General features: G+C 44.2%; 1 pseudogene; it reads right to left on the reverse strand.

Moving 5' to 3' along the window:
• Positions 1-11,250: 11,250 nt before the first annotated feature.
• The window catches only part of LOC100426078 (pre-rRNA-processing protein TSR1 homolog), a 33,169-nt pseudogene continuing 29,336 nt past the window's right edge, over positions 11,251-15,083 (reverse strand).

Consider the following 15,083-nt stretch of genomic DNA (forward strand, 5'->3'; position numbering starts at 1 on the left):
TTTCTTTTGCTTCTGCTAGGTGTTAGAGGTACCTGGAAGTGCAATCCAGGATCACATTAATTTAATTGCAGGGCTTGAGACTTTGTGGGCCACACAAATGACTTGCAGTTAGACTGCAAGTGAGAGCAGGTTTAATTGCAGTTTGCACTTATTTCTAGGATGCAGCCCTCAGCATACCAACCCCAAGCACTGAAGTCTCCTTTTAACAGGGTCTAGATGCTGCCTTTCCCCCCGCTATTCTCATAAGGTGTCAAAAGTCTTGCTTTGCCTTTTATCTGTCTCTTCAGGACAAAGGTAGCCCAGGTATGGGTCCCTCTCTCTGAATTTTTATTTTTAACTAGATCATGGCCAAATAATTCCTCACTCTCTTGTTAGCTGTTTGATCCTTTTACATTTTTTTTTTGTCTATTTCATCTGGCTTTTAAAAATTCAGTTCAGCAGAAGAGTTAGTTTGAATTATCCAGTCTATCTTTAATGGAAATAGAATGTGGGAACAGATCTGTAAAGTCTGGCTAGTGCCTGTCTTCAAAGAGAAAAATTTCCAGCTGCTTGCTTTCTGCTCCAAAGCCCATCAGAAGTCAGCTCTGAGCCCACCAGAGCCCTCAGGTGCAACAAATAAAGCAAATTGCCTGAGGTCCTGTGGCCCCGTGATTTGATATCACATAGCCAGGCAAAATAAAACTTGCATGAGTCTTTTTTTTTTTTTTTTTTTGAGGCGGAGTCTGGCTCTCTTGCCTAGGCTGGAGTGCAGTGGCCGGATCTCAGCTCACTGCAAGCTCTGCCTCCTGGGTTCATGCCATTCTCCTGCCTCAGCCTCCCGAGTACCTGGGACTACAGGCGCCCGCCACCTCGCCCAGCTAGTTTTTTTTTGTATTTTTTTTAGTAGAGACGGGGTTTCACTGTGTTAGCCAGGATGGTCTCGATCTGCTGACCTCGTGATCCGCCCGTCTCGGCCTCCCAAAGTGCTGGGATTACAGGCTTGAGCCACCGCGCCCGGCCATGAGTCTTGTACAGTATTAGCCATTACAGTCTCACTCTGGTGCCAACATCCCAAGCCTGTGAAATGTGAGGAAAGCACCTGGTGGCTAAGATAAGACAACAAAACGATGCTCTCCAGACCTGAGCTGTAGCTCAGGCAAAGCAAGTGCCTACTTTTGCACTGCCTTGTAATATAGACTGTGCATTTGTATGATAGTTTCTCATTTTTTTTCAAGTATCAACTGCACTAGCTTTCAAAATTTAGCATGTATGAGAGTTTTAGGAGAGCTTGTTACAACACAGATTGCTGACTACACCCTGAGTTTTCAATTTGGTAAGTCTTGCCTAGTGTCTGCAAATTTGTATCTCTCCCAAGTTTCCATGTGATGCTGCTGGTTTGGAAACCACATTTTGAGAATTGAGAAACCAAATTGAGAATCCCATGTCTACTCCATTCTTTGGACTGTAAGACTTAGGTAGGGACTGTAACTCATCCTCCTTGGTCTCTCTTACCAGCTAACTCAGTACTATGATCCACGTAGGACCTTTTAATGTAATAATCTGATATGGTTTGGCTCTGCGTCCTCACCCAAACTTCACCATGAATTGTACTGCCATAATTCCCACATGTTGTGAGAGTGACCTGGTGGGAGATAATTTGAATCATGGGGGCAGTTTCCCCCATCCTGTTCTCATGATAGTGAATAGATCTCATGAAATCTGATGGTTTTATCAGGGATTTCTGCTTTTGCATCTTCCTCATTTTCTCTTGCTGCCACCATGTAAGAAGTGCCTTTCACCTCCCACCATGATTCTGAGGCCTCCCCAGCCATGTGGAACTGTAAGTCCAATTAAACCTCTTTTTCTTCTCAGTCTTGGGTATGTCTTTTTTAGCAGTGTGAAAACAGACAAATACAGTAAATTGGTACCAGTAGAGTGGAGCATTGCTGAAAAGATACCTGAAAATGTGGAAGTGAGTTTGGAACTGGGCAAAAGGCAGCAGTTGGGACAGTTTAGAGGGTTCAGAAGAAGACAGGAAAATGTGGGAAAGTTTGGAACTTCCTAGAGACTTGTTGAATGGCTTTGACAAAAATACTGATAATGATATAGATAATGAAATCCAGGCTGAGGTGTCCTCAGATGGAAATGAGAAACTTGTTGGGAACTGGAGCAAAGGTGACTCTTGTTACGTTTTATCAAAGAGACATTTTGCCTGTACCCTAGAGACTTGTGGAACTTGAACTTGAGAGATGATTTAGGGTATCTGGCAGAAGAAATTTCTAAGCAGCAAAGTATTCAAGAGGTGACTTGCGTGTTATTAAAAGCATTCAGTTTTAAAAGGGAAGCAGAGCATAAAAGTTTGGAGAATTTGCAGCCTGACAATGTAATAGAAAATAAAATCCCATTTTCTGAGTAGAAATTCAAACTGACTGCAGATATTTGCATAAGTAACAAGGAGCTGAATGTTAATCCCCCACACAATGGGGAAAATGTCTCCAGGGCACATCAGAGACCTTTGTGGCAGCCTCTCCCATCACAAGCCCAGAGGTCTAGGAGGAAAAAATGGTTTTGTGGGCAGGTTCCAGGATCCCCACGCTGCATGCAGTCTAGGGATTTGGTGTCCTGTGTCTCAGCTGATCCAGCTATGGCTGAAAGGGGCCAACATAGAGCTTGGGCCATGGCTTCAGAGGGTACAAGCCCCAACCCTTGGTAGCTTCCACATGGTGTTGAGCCTGATGTTGCAAAGAAGTCAAGAATTGGGGTTTGGGAACCTCCACCTAGATTTCAGAAGATGTATGGAAATGCCTGAATGCCCAGGAAGAAGTTTGCTGCAGGGGCAGGGCCATCATGGAGAACCTCTGCTATGACAATGCAGAAAGGAAATGTGGGGTTGGAACCCCTACACAGAGTCCCTACTGGGGCACCATGTAGTGGAGCTGTGAGAAGAGGGCCACCATCCTCCAGACCCCAGAATGGTAGATCCACCTACAACTTGCACTGTGCACCTGGAAAAGCCACAGACACTCAACACTAGCCCATGAAAGCAGCTGGGATGGAGACTGTACCCTGAAAAGCCACAGGGCAGAGCTGTCCAAGGCCATGGGAACCCACCTCTTGCAGCAGTGTGACCTGGATGTGAGACCCAGAGTCAAAGGAGATAATTTTGGAACTTTAAAATTTGACAGCCCGCTGGATTTTGGACTTGCATGGGCTCTGTAATCCTTTTGTTTTGGCCAATTTCTCCCATTTGGAATGGCTGTATTTACCCAATACCTGTATCCCCATTGTATCTAGGAAGTAACTAGCTTGTTTTTGATTTTACAGGCTCATAGGCAGAATGGACTTGTCTTGCCTCAGATGAGACTTTGGGCTTTTGGATTAATGCTGACTTGAGTTAAGACTTTGGGGGACTGTTGGGAAGGTGTGATTGGTTTTGAAATGTGAGGACATGAGATTTGGAGGGGCCAGGAGTGGAATGACATGGTTTGGCTCTGTGTCCCCACCTAAATCTCATCTTGAATTGTACTCCCATAATTCCCACATGTTGTGGGAGGGACCCGGTGGGAGATAATTTGAATCATGGGGGATAGTTTACCCCATACTGTTCTCATGGTAGTGAATAGGTCTCACAAGATCTGATGGTTTTATCAGGGGTTTCTGCTTTTGCATCTTCCTCATTTTCTTTTGCCACCGCCATGTAAGAAGTGCCCTTTGCTCCCCTCTGCCATGATTTTGAGGCCTTCCCAGCCATGTGGAACTGTAAGTCCAATTAAACCTCTTTTTCTTCCCAGTCTCAGGTATGTCTTTGTCAGTAGCATGAAAACAAACTAATAAATAATCATTGACTGAATAATTCAGGGGTTTTCTTTGGGTTGTTGTTTTTGTATGTTTCTATATGGAATTTCCTAGGGTGTACTAGAGGTTTCATGGTAGCTCTGCTGTCTATAGTAAGAATCATAGTCTATAGTAAGAATTATAGTAAGGACCATTGACTTTTAGGTTTTCCTCACTCCATTTGTGGAGAGAGGCAGCATCAGGATCAATAACTGTTGTTGAGGAACTTTCCCATTGAGGATAATTCTTCACTTTGCTTTGAGAAATGCACATACTCTTTTTTATGAACAAATGCTAGTTGTGGCAGGCTATGATTGCTAAAAATCAGGGGTGGTTCATTTAATCTGATTACAGAGACAAAAGCGTGTGGAGCCAGGAAGAGAAGCAAAATATGTGGGAAGATAAAGAGTCTAAAAAAGAGATAAAGAAAGAACCTTCAGAGCCTGAGCAGGTGGCCACATATGACCCCTGGTGCTGCCTGAGTGTATCTGAGATAAAGATCCCTGTAGGCAGGCCTTGTGTTTACTACTCTCCCTGCTGGTGGGTGGAAACAGACTGCCTGGTGGGGTAGAAGTGGTGCTATGATTTGGGTGTGGTTTGTCCCCACCATACTCAGGTTGAAATGCAATTACCAATGTAATGGTGTTGGGAGGTGGGACCCTTGAAAGGTAATTGGGTCATTCAGAGGGATTAACATCTTCCTTGCAAGATTGCATTAGTTCCCGTGGAGATGGTTTCATTGTCAAGAAGAGTTGGTTGTAATAAAGCAGATTGGCCTCCTCCTTTGTCCCCTCTCTTGTGCCTGTGCCTGCTGCTGCTCTCACATGTGCTCCCACCACGTGATGACTTCTGCCACGTTATGACCACAGCACGAGGCCCTCACAATAAGCTGAACAGGTGCAGCTCCCTGATTTTGGACTTCCCAGCCTCCAGAACTATAACGAGTACGTTTATTTTTTAAATAACTTACTCAGGCTGGGTACAGTGGCTCATGCCTGTAATCCCAACACTTTGGGAGGCTGAAGTAGGAGGACTGCTGGAACCCAGGAGTTTGAGACCAGTCTGGGCAACATAGTGAGACCATGTCTCTGCAAAAAATGAAAAAAAAAATAACCAAGTGTGGTGATGCACATCTGTGGTTTCTGCTACTTGGGAGGCTGAGGAGGGAGGATTGCTTGAGCCTGGGAGGTTGAGGCTGCAGTGATCATGCCACTGCACCCCAGCCTAGGCCACAGAGTGAGACACTGTCTCAAAAAAAGAATTACCTAGTCTCAGATAGTCTGTTATAGCAACAGAAAATAGGCTAAGATGGGGGTAAAATAGGTAAAGTCTTTTTTGGCACTTGCTGGTCTTTTTTGGTGGGTTCATCTATCCTCTATTGCCCCAGTGTTCTGATATTTGGGGTCCCTCCTTTCTGGTAAGCTGGTAAGTGATTGGACAGTATAGTGTTAATGACTGAAGAACATATCTATTTAATTTAGCTAAGTTCAACAAATTACTGGTTAGCTGCCATATGCCAGGCATCTCTAGCCACTGGAAGTAAAAAAAGAAATGCAACACAGTCTCTATTGCTTTCATTCTAATGGGAGATGCAAGGCACTATGGCAGGGGCAGGCAGAGGACAAGAATGAATAAGTAAGTTGACCATGAACTTTTTAATCAAAATTGAGAAATTTTAGAAAGTGAAAGAGAAAGCTAAAAAATTATAGTGGATCAATGGAAAGGAAGATGCAGGGTCACTCTATCTTTTCAGGGCCTATGAGAGCAATGAGAAGGGGCTATTCAGTACAGCTCGGCCTAGCCAGTAGGTTGTGGGTGGGGGCTTAGAGCAGAAATGTAGAGCACTACTTAGTGGATATTGTGCTTGAGTTGAGTCTTGGGCCTGAACTTATGCATTTTAAAGCAAGACCCCCTGAAAAGGAGCATTGTTTTCCCCAGATGACTCTACTGGTGGAATTTAAGGTGTTATGATCCCTGGGAGTGCAAAAGGAGAAAATTTCCAAATCCTACTACTTTGAGTGATGAGTGATAGACCTCATGTTCTTAATAAACATTTATCATGTGTACAGGGAGCAAAAATCACTTGGTAGTTCACGATTCCTCATTTCAGAAAAATGGAAGTTCAGTTGATTCACTCAGAACTCTTAGAAAAAAAAGAGAAGCAATTTACTCATTCCTCCTCAACCCTGTCATACCTCTCTAACATTCTCTCTCTATCTGTCTCTCTCTTTTAGTACACAAAGTCAGTAAAGCTGATCTTTGAACCAAGGTTGTAAAATGATCAGTCCCAGGTTGGAAACAACTAATCTCATTGTAAGACAGCTCTCAATATTTAGACAAAGCTAAAATCTTTGCATTAGAGCTCAACGGTATCTCCTTGAAGTCTGTATTTCGTTACCTAGTCTCTGCCCCAAGCTTTCCCTTCATTGCTAAGTTTCTTTCCTAATTACCTTGCCTGCATTTACTTTCTCACCTGCTGAGAACATATTCTCACAGTAGCATAATTGCGTAGCTGTGGCTTATATTTTGCTACTACCTTGGGTACTGTTTGCTGCAAGTAAGGACATTTACAATCCCTGAGAGATGTTGAAACAGTCCCAAAGTAACAGACATGCAAACGCTTTGCCTGATTAGCTGCTACTTATTAAAACATGGTTTAAGGGCTGAGTTGCCAACTTTATGTTTCCATAAAGTACTGCATGGTCTTGAATAATGAGGCAAATTGCAGAATACTGATGTTTATGAGCGGTCAAATCTGGGTTTCCAGAGGCACAGACCATGACTTCTTACTTGTAGTTTCAATAGTTTCAAGTTAATACAAACTTTTTGCATTATGTATTTTTAACCTCTTTTGCTCTTATAAGGATTGGGCTCTATTTGTTTTCTTTGTTGTGTTGTATCTTAGTCTGCTACTGTCTTTGACCTTGTTGATGTTGCTGGGTACAAGCAAAATGGAAAAGGCTTAAAGTTTTCCTTTCAGAGGTTTTGCATAAAAGCCCGGTGTTTGGCTATTACAGGTTGAATTGTGTCCTTGAAAAGGATACATTGAAGACTTGGCCTCCAGAACCTCAGAATGTGACCTTATTTGGACACAGGTTGACTGAAAGTGTAATTAGTTAAGACGTAATGCTGGAGTGGACAGGGCTCCTTATCCAATATGACTGGTGTCCTTATATGAAGCTGGTTATGTGAAGACACAGACACACAGGGAGAATGCCATGAAGATGGGAGACGGTGCAACTACAAGCCAAGGAATGCCGAAGACTGCTGGCAACCACCGGAAGAAGCTAGGAAGAGACAAGCAAGGATTTCCCTCCAGGTTTCAGAAAGAGTATGGCCCTGCCAACACCATCCTCTGAGACTTCTAGCCCCCAGAACTGTGAGAAAATACATTTCTTTGTTTTAAATCACCCAGTTTATGGTACTCTGTTCCTGCAGCCCTAGGAATCTAATGGCTAATGAAATCTGGGCCCGTGGTTCCCCGCTCTGGATGCCTCTTTCACAGAAATGGTTCCAGGTGACCCAGGTGGTGTACAGCAGTCCTTGCTTATCTGCAGTTTCACTTTTCACAGTTTAAGTTAACCTATGGTCAACAGCAGTCTAAAAATATTAAAGGGAATAATTCCCAAGATAAGCAATTCAAATAAGTTTTAAAATTCTGAATCGAGTGCTGAAGTCCGGCACTGTGCCCACTGAGTCCTGCGGGGGACATGAATCATACCTTTGTGCAGTGTGTCAGCGCTGCCTCTGTTCCTTGTCAGTTAGCCACCTAGGAGCCATCTCGGTTATCAGATCGACTGCCACGGTTTCAGAGCGCTTGTGTTCAAGTCACCCTTATTTTACTTCATAATGACCCCAAAGCACAGGAGCAGTGATGCTGGCATAGTGTTTTAATTGTTCTATGTTATTATTGTTACTCTGCCTAATATATAGATTAAACTTTCTCATAGGTGTATTATATATGTACTGTATAGAATAAAACATAGCATTTATAGGGCTTGGTATGATTTGTGGTTTCAGGCATCCACTGGGATTCTTAGAATGTGTCCCCTGCAGATAAGAGAGGACTAGTATAATATGAGCAGACAGCAACAGGGCTGGACAGGAAGGTGGACAGCCACCCTTCACTTAGGCGGATCCATCTGCCTGGTAGTTCGGAGCCTCCTGTAGTGGTGACTGTTCTGCTCAGTAGCTTTTCCTTCCCCCTTCTTTTTGGTTTCAGCCCCTTTAATGATGAGTGTGGGGATAAGCAGTGTGCTCAGGACCCTGGCCTGGCTAATGGATGGGTTGCATCCCCTGCCAGCAGTGGCACGGAACTCAAACAGAGCCCAAATGGTTCTTCCTGGAATGGATGGAGAGGCATTGGGAGAGAAAGCTCTTTCTTCCCACTGGTGCTGCTAAGCTGGGATGGCAGGCAGCCAGGCATATGTTTTTCTGAAGTGGAGAGGGCTTGCCTGCGGTGACTGTGTCATGGAAGCCTCATGCTTCCGAGTCTCTGGGTCTCATTCCCAGGTCCCAGCTCCTGCAGTTCTGACCTTCATCTTGTGAACTACTCCAGGAATCCTCCCAGGTATAAGATTCACTGCATTTCATTTCTACTTAGTTAGAATTTCTTCTTGTGATAAAGGCTATTTTTTTTTTGCTTCCGTCTCACTTGTAATTCCCTCTCTTAGAATATTGAGCAGTCGTTATTCGGTTTACATGCAGTTGGATCCCATTACACCATGAGTTTCTTGAGAATAAGGCCTGCATTATTTTTTTTGTTACTTCTTAGTGACATGCCTGGATAATATCTGGGCACTCCAGTTGTTTTGGGGGAGGGTGATTGGCTGCCAAAATGATCAAATGAATAATAGGCAAGATCTACTGGGATCACAGAATGTTTAAGTGGTAAAGGAATGTACAGTTGTTCCTAATCTAGTGGTTTTCAAAGTTTAGATGCAGAATCCTTTCCTCAAGTGGAGTGTTAGGTGGAAGCCCACATGGAGAGCACAGGGCGTAGAGTTGCTCTGGTTGGGGTGGAGGTGGCGGCCCAGGGGGCTGCCCTCTCTTCATTTCCTCAGCATGGCCTCTGTGAGGCTTTTAGAGTTTGCTGGGGGCCACTGTTTTATCCTCATTGAGCTACAATTTTCCACCTCCAATCCCTGCTGCCCTCTCCTCATTTCCTCAGCATGGCCTCTGTGGAGGCTTTTGGAGTTTGCCGGGGGCCACATTTATCCTCATTGAGCTGCAGTTGTCCCTCTCCAATCCTGGCTTCCTTTCCTTAAAAAGTGGTTGTGAGACATCATAAGTTGATGCTACTGCACTACAGCTACTTTCTTTCTCTCTGTCTCTCTGTCTCTCTGTCTCTGTCTCTCTCTCTGTCTCTCTCTCTCTCTCTCTCACACACACACACACACACACACACACACCCCTCTCTAGGATCCCGGTAAAAATAATGATGAGTGTGATATGTAATGCTAAAAGTCTCAAAGAATGATCGATGAATTTCACAGTAGCTTTTGGACTTTTGGGAATAGGATCAGCTCAAAGGATCCAAATTTAACCAAAGTTTTAGTGAGAGAATCTCTTTCCTGAATTATGACACCTTTTCCAAACCGTGCTTAATTCTTAATTCTACTTTCCCATCTACCACCTACCATCAACAGAACACTCCATGTCCTGTCATAAACCACTGCCCTGTCATCAAGGCACCAGGCTGGTGCTATTTTTCTTTATTATTATCAGTTTTTTTTTATTGTGGTAAAAACACATAAGGTAAAATTTACCATCTTAACCATTTCTGAATGTATAGTTCAGTAGTGTTCGTTACATTCGTATTGTCATGCAACCAATCTCTAGAACTCTTTTCATCTTGCGAAACTGGAACTCTGTGTCCATTGAACAACAACTCCCCACATCCCTCTTCCCTCAGCTCCTGGGAACCACCCTTCTATTCTTGTGTCTCTGAATTTGAATACTCTAGGGACCTTATGTAAGTGGAATCACACAGTATTTGTCATTTTCTGCCTGGCTTATTTTACTTAGAATAATGTCTTCAAGGTTCATCTATATTGTAGCATGTGACATGATTTCTTTACTATTTATTTATTTCCAGACAGGGCCTTGCTTTTTTCCCGGCTGGAATGCAGTGGCATGATCACAGCTCATGCAACCTCCATCTCTCAGGCTCAAGCCATCCTCCCAACTCAGTCGCCTGAGTAGCTGGGACTACAGATGTGTGCCACCATGCTTGACTAATTTTTTAATTTTTTGTAGTGACAAGGTCTCACTATATTGACCAGGCCGGTCTCGAACTCCTGGGATCAAGTGATCCTCCTGCCTTGGCTTCCCAAAGTGTTGGGATTATAGACGTGAGCCACCATGACTGGCCTCCCTCCTTTTTTTTTTTTTTGAGACGGAGTCTCGCTCTGTCGCTGGAGTGCAGTGGCCAGATCTCAGCTCACTGCAAGCTCCGCCTCCCGGGTTCACGCCATTCTCCTGCCTCAGCCTCCCGAGTAGTTGGGACTACAGGCGCCCGCCACCGCGCCCGGCTAGTTTTCTGTATTTTTTAGTAGAGACGGGGTTTCACCATGTTAGCTACGATGGTCTCGATCTCCTGACCTCGTGATCCGCCCGTCTCGGCCTCCCAAAGTGCTGGGATTACAGGCTTGAGCCACCGCGCCCGGCCTCCCTCCTTTTTAAGGCTGATGGGACAGAAAGCTTTTAAAGAATCTAGGCAGGAGACCACGTTGGGGGCACATAAAGAACACTTATACTGAATACTCACTGGATGATTTTAATTTTTCTGGTAATGTCTTTTTTTTTTTTTTGAGACAGAGTCTTGCTCTGTTGCCCAGGCTGGAGTGCAGTGGCACGATCTCTGCTCACTACAAGCTCCACCTCCCGGGTTCATGCCATTCTCCTGCCTCAGCCTCCTGAATAGCTGGGACTAAAGGCGCCTGCCACCGTGCCCGGCTAACTTTTTGTATTTTTAGTGAGACTCTGGTAATGTCTTTTAAATATTTGTGTTTTCTAGTTTCAATGTCAGATTCCCTGTGGACATGGATGAAAGAAGAGACCAATCTGAGGATGCTTTGAGAGTACCTGAATGTTCTACAAACTGTCCTGTCCTTCCTGGCCTTCATAAAAAGAATGTTGTTTTTAACTTTGAGTAGTAGTTCTCAATGCAGGTGAGTGGGTGGAGGGTGGTTTTCTCCCCTCCCCAGAGGACATTTGGCAATGTCTGTAGGCAGTTTTGATTGTCAGGACTTGTGGGAGGGTGCTACTGGCATTTAATGGGTAGAGGTCAGGTTGCTGCTAAGCATCCTGCAATGCACTGGACGGCCCACAACAAAGCATGACTCAGTCCTGTGGTGATAGTGCTGAGCTTGAGAAACCTGATGCGGAAACAGCAACTCAAGAAGGTCATGCCGCGTATGGAGGGTTTGCCAATGGGGGACTTCCAACCATTACACAGAGCGATGATTTGCCTCTTTAAGAAGGCCTGGCATATATTGAAATAGAACAACCTCCATCTACGTCAAAAGCTCAAAGTTGATACAAAACATCACATCAACAGTGGCTTTCTTATCTAAACACCATTTGTCAAAACAGAAAGCCCTTCAAACAGCTCACATTCAGGGAGTGCAGCCTCTGCCCTGCTCTGGGAGCTTCAACCCGGGATATTTCATGTTAACATAAACAGGATAAGCCTTTTCAGCTGCAGCGCTGTTTACCGGGAACCTGCTGGAATAAACTAGGTTGTTAAGTTTAATTTACTGAGCAGCAGTAATCACCGTAGTTCTTCCATTTGTTGAGAAACAACAAACGCGTGGGCACATCTGACAGAATCTGGATTTGCCAAATGGTGAGGGTGACTTTGCAGTGCTATCCCAGCAGATGAGGAACGTAAGGATGACGGGCTCCCTCCCTCAGAGGAAAGAATCAACTTAAAAGCAAAAGAAGCAAGCCTCACTGCCCTCCCTGCTCTGAGGCAGGAATGGAAACGCATTCTGGAAACACATTGCTGTCAAAGCCAAACATCAGCAAGTCAGTGACTAAGTTGAAAAGGAAATGTGGTCAAAGGGTACAAAGTTTCAACGACACTGGGGGAATATCCTTTAGTGATCTATTGTACAACACGGTGAGCACAGTTATTAATAATACATTGTGTTTATGCATTTATTTTTATTTCAGTAAGATTTAATAGCTTTTTGGATTAAGTAGTAGAAAAACTTCCATACTTAGCTGAGACATTTTGTTAAGGCCAAAAAAAAATGTCTCACAAAATGGCACAGCAGACTGACAGGCTGACGCAGAAAATCAACTTTGCCCAGTCACAACTTGTGACTCCTATCCCTGGAGTGCTGACTGGCACCAGTAAGACAGAATCTCTTTAAATCCATTACTCCATGCCCACCTGAGGTACTGTTGAAGAAATCTCACTTTTCACTCAAGATGCTGGTTCTGGTACACTTGGATCATAAGTCCATTTGGTGAAAACTCATTTGTAGAGGTTCATCAGTTCTGCGTTCTGAGATTTTAGCTTCCCATCAAAGCTGCACTTCATGTGGCCATGGGTACCTAAAGGCTCCTGGATGTGTCCTCTGCGGCCCCACTTTGTTCTCAATTTCACCGGTTTAAAACACTGCACATCCTTTCTATTGAAGAACATACCACTGCCATCTTAGTACAAATTTTGAAAGGATGACCACTCAGGACAACTCTCTTAATGACCATTCTGTTTGGATCCACCAACAAAAGATGGCCTGTAGCAATGAGATTGTGCATTCCATTGTTTTCCTGCTTGAAAAGCAGCAAAGATGAATGAGGAAAAGTGATTGGCAGATATACCGTCACCGCCAGGGCCATGTCAGCAGTCAGGAATCTCTGAAATTTAGGTTTGTCTGCTGCAGCGTGCTGAGAGAATAAAGGTGAGGCTTGGCAGTGCCTGGATCGACAGTGGAATATGAGCTCCTCCTTAGCTTTCACAGAGTCAGGGCTGCCAGGGTCATGCCTCACCACCATATTCAATACTGACATCTTCTGTTCATGAGGTAGTGAAGAAAATGCAGTCAAGGGTGCTCCTTGCCTGAAGCACTCAACCCCTGAGACAAGGACTTCAAAGACATGAAGTGTGACATACCAGCCAAAATCAGCTCCTTCAACCTCTTTTTCTTCAATCTCTTTAAAGATGCTTTTCCTACTAGTAGTAAAGTTCTGCAACTGAAATATTCAAGCATAATCTTGAGGAAGATTTTTCCTTAGGTTCCCATGGAGATGTCCGGAAGCTCTTGAGGCCTTTGTATTTCTGAAATTGAATTCTGGCAGCCGCATAAGGGGAGGTGTCCACTTTATCTGGAAACATCTCTTCCAGTCTTTCTTGTTTACATTTCTCCAACGTTTTTGCCTCAGCTTCTTCATCCACTTTCTCATCATAGAGATCATCATGCACAGACTCCCTTGTAGTCATAGTTTCACATTCCTTCTCTTCTTCATCTTCACACTTTCTTCCTGAGATTCCTCCTCCACAAAATCCTCATGTTCTATATCATCATATTCTTTACCACTTTAGAAACTCCCTTCAAGAAATCCTTTGTCTCACTCAACTCCTCCTCATTGGGCCAGGTTTACTCCCCCTGCCTTGGATCTGGGATAACCTGTTTGTCAGGATTCCTGTCTAGCAGGGTCTGCCTTCATTAGGACTTTAAGGTCTTCTTCCATATCATCGACAGTATCCATGGCACAAATCTCTATTGCCATGTCTGGGTCCTTTTGGGATTTAATTACTCTAGGATTTAAAGGGAAAGAGTCCATGGGGGCATCTATGTGTTTCATCTGGAAATCACCACGTCCAGTGATATGCAGCAACCTATTTACATTCAGAGTCTGCCCACAAACATAGCCTGAAATTTCCAAGGTGCCCACCAAGTTATTCTCTTCACTAGAAACAAAATCAGCAGTATGGTCAAATAGGTAGGCCTGCTGATCTCAAAAAGCAAGATGCCGTTGCTTCTGGTTAGCCAACTGCCTAACCAGCATCCCTGTCTCCTGTTGAGTGTCTAACGAGAGGAGTTTGTCATCCAGAAAGTGCTTCTCCACTGCTTTACTTAGCTTCTTTCTGGCATCTATTTGTTTCTTCAGTGGGAGACCAGATAATCCCTGGACAGCTAGTGCTAATGAGGAGGGCCATCCTTGCTTCCCAGCTGTCTCTTCTCTGCCAGAACCGCCTCCTTCTTCTGCTTTTGGAGCTGGCTGGCAGGATGCCTCTGGTCTACTCTGCTGAGTTATTTTCTCACCTTCTTGCTTAGGGTGTTCAGTGCTAGACAGCCCTTGCCATCCTGCTGTGCAGATCCCCAACCCTGATGCCACCCACTTTTATGAGCTTTATTCTGCGGCTTGAGTGGGCTGGAGTGGTGGGCTGCCATGCTGCAACTCACGTGTACAGAGTCAGCCCTTTGTATTTATTTTATTTTATTCTTTTTTTTTTTTTTTTTTTTTTTTTTGAGACCGAGTCTGGCTCTGTTGCCCAGGCTGGAGTGCAGTGGCCGGATCTCAGCTCACTGCAAGCCCCGCCTCCCGGGTTCACGCCATTCTCCTGCCTCAGCCTCCCGAGTAGCTGGGAGTACAGGCGCCCGCCACCTCGCCCGGCTAATTTTTTTTTTGTATTTTAGTAGAGACGGGGTTTCACCGTGTTAGCCAGGATGGTCTCGATCTCCTGAACTCGTGATTCGCCCGTCTCGGCCTCCCAAAGTGCTGGGATTACAGGCTTGAGCCACCGCGCCCGGCTTATTTTATTCTTTAATTTTTTTTTTTGTAAAGTCGGGGACAACACTATGTTGTCCAGGCTGGTCTTGAACTCCTGGACTCAAGTGATTGTCCCACCTTGGCCTCCCAAAGTGCTGGGATTACAGACATGAGCCACCACACCCAGCCAATAATGTATTGCATATTCCAAAATTGCTAAAATAGAGTTTTAATGTTCTCATCACAAAAACATGGTAAATTAGTGAGGCAATGCATATGTTAACCAGTTAGATTTAATCCTTCTATAACATATGCATAGATCAAAACATCACATTGCCTCCTTTTCCACTGTATAGCAGAGGGATGGCACAGATACTTTGAAGGGAGCAAATAATACACAACAAACACCAACAAATGAGTGGAAAACATTGTACTCCATAAATATATACAATAAAATAATTAAAAATTAAAGAATAAAATGTGGAAGATTTGGATATTGTTTTTCTTTCCAGAGTTAAAATAATACCCTTTAATAAAATTTG

The sequence above is a fragment of the Macaca mulatta genome, chromosome 6 (assembly GCF_049350105.2).
Source record: "Macaca mulatta isolate MMU2019108-1 chromosome 6, T2T-MMU8v2.0, whole genome shotgun sequence".
Classification (NCBI taxonomy): domain Eukaryota; kingdom Metazoa; phylum Chordata; class Mammalia; order Primates; family Cercopithecidae; genus Macaca; species Macaca mulatta.